Below are 2,441 nucleotides of genomic sequence, written 5' to 3'. Positions count from 1 at the left end.
AAATTTCAGGCTAGCAACAACCAAGCCGAATACAAAGCATTGATAGCAGGAATGAAGATGGCCGAGGATGTGGGTGTAACTCATCTGATAGTAAAAACCGACTCACAGGTTGTGGCATCACAAGTAAAAGGCGAATACCATGCAAAGGACATCTCGCTGCAAACGTATTTGGCCAAAGCCCACGAATTGACTCGAGGTTTCTCCGAGTTTGAGATAGTTCACATTCCACGTGAGGAGAATATCAGGGTTGACGTACTAGCCCGGTTGGCTAGTACCAAAGGTCCGGGTTTGAACAAAACAATGATCCAAGAGACACTTGAAAGTCCATGCATTGAGTTAGAGGAGGTTATGTCAATAGAGCATCAAATAGGTTGGATGACTCTGATCATTCAATATCTGACTTCCGGCGTACTACCCAATGACCCTGATCAGGTCGTGAAGATAAGGAAGATTGTCGTTCGATATACTATGGTGAGTGGAAGTCTGTACAAGATGGGACAGTCTACTCCGATGTTAAGATGTGTGCCCAAAGCTGACGTCAAGCTAGTAATGATGGAGGTGCAAGAGGGAGCATGCGGTTCACATATCGCTGGAAGAGCACTTGCTGGAAAAATACTCCAGGCAGGATACTACCGGCCCACATTACAACAAGATTGTTCCGATTTCGTCAGCAAATGCATCAGATGCCAAGTGTTCGCCCCGGTCAGTCAAGTCCCAGTCGAGGTGTTACACTTCGTCTTCTCTCCGTGGCCATTTTATCAGTAGGGCACTGACATTCTCGGCCCATTCCCCATCGCTCATGGACAACTCAAATTTCTAATCGTGGCCATCAACTACTTCACAAAGTGGATCGAGGCGGAAGCTGTAGCACGAATATCTGCCGAGAAGGTACGTCGTTTTTACTGGAAGAATATTATATGCAGGTTTGGCTTACCCGGGATCATCATAACGGACAACAGGATCCAGTTCGCAAGCGCTTCAATGGTCAGCTTCTGCAAGGACCTCGGGATTCAGAACAGGTTCACTTCAGTGGAACACCCACAAGCCAACGGACAAGCCGAAGCTGCTAATAAAGTAATCTTAACAGGGTTGAAAAAAAGTTGGATGAGTCAAAGGGGTTGTGGGCCGAGTACTTGCATGAGATCCTATAGTCATATCACACGACACCTCACTCAACTACTCAAGAGACTCCTTTCCGGCTTGTGTACGTCGCATATGCTATATGTAATACGGTGAACTGACTCTTAAAGAAATGTTGCGGATAGCAAGAGTCGCCACCGACTTTTATTTTATCCAATTTTAGGAAAGGCTAAAAGAACAGGAAAGACCTTTTGAAAGATTTTGAGTTCGGGGGGTAAGTTATACAAAGGGAAGGTGTAAGGCACCCTTTGCATCCATGGTTATCCATGGGCTCTTAATTGCTTAGCTCACTTTGTTTGAATTGTTTGAGATGTTTGAAAAGTAGTGTGCGAATAGGAAAACTTCGTTTAAGGACTTTAGCTTGTAAATAAGCGTAGCCTTGTTTTGAAAGTATTTGAAAAGAGAGTTGTAAAAAGTAATTTGAAAGTTTGATTTGAATTTGAGCAAGCAATTAATAGCAACTACCCTAAGTTTGAAAAATTGTTCTTTTAGTCTTTCGGGTGAAAGGATATATCCATACCATAAGAGGGCAGGAAGTCTTTCAATTGGATGTTTAAAGGGTCATCGAGGTTTATCGTTCGCCACAAGACTGTCTCATGCCATAAAGAGGGCAGGTAGTCTAAGGGAAGGATGTAATAGTCATTAATATTTTTAGGCATCATGCGAGGATACCTTAGCAATTGGGACAATCATCTTTTACCGAGGCAGCTTCGAGGGACAAAATTGATGATATCTTTGAATAAGGCAACCTTTGCTTTAGGTATCCTCGGAATCGAGGGACTTTGACTATTTAGTACAATTAGAGGCAACAGGCAACAAGGCAACAAGCAACAAGGCAACAGAAGAGGTTACCCTAAAGGTGAGTGTGTGCACCAATCACGTGATTGTATTCAGATAATATTTATCTTATAATTATAGTTATTCTAATTCTGTTAAAGGCTTGCACTCCCTAAGATTACTAACCACGCAGTTAAAATTATACGGAAGTTAAAGGTAGAAAATAAATTCCTACGCTATTACAATAAACACCTGCGGGGATAGGGGAAATTAAAAGGCGGAAAAATAAGAGGGATCAATAATTAGTTTTAAATACTGAATGCCTTGATCTCCCTCGAACCTTCGATCGACTCTGAAAATAAAAATAAAAATAATAGGGGTTTAGTGTAGGAGAGATTCATTGACTATTTGAAGTAAACCTTATTTTGGGCAAAAGGAAAGATTAGAATTAAAATAATTTTTAAATAAGAAAAGAAAAAAACTTAGCTTTCGATTGGTGGGGCGCGTAGGCGGAGGATTTCTGA

The sequence above is a fragment of the Vicia villosa genome, linkage group LG1 (genome assembly GCF_029867415.1).
Source record: "Vicia villosa cultivar HV-30 ecotype Madison, WI linkage group LG1, Vvil1.0, whole genome shotgun sequence".
Lineage (NCBI taxonomy): Eukaryota > Viridiplantae > Streptophyta > Magnoliopsida > Fabales > Fabaceae > Vicia > Vicia villosa.
The sequence above is the reverse complement of the archived record's forward strand: the minus strand, read 5'-3'. Positions refer to the sequence as shown.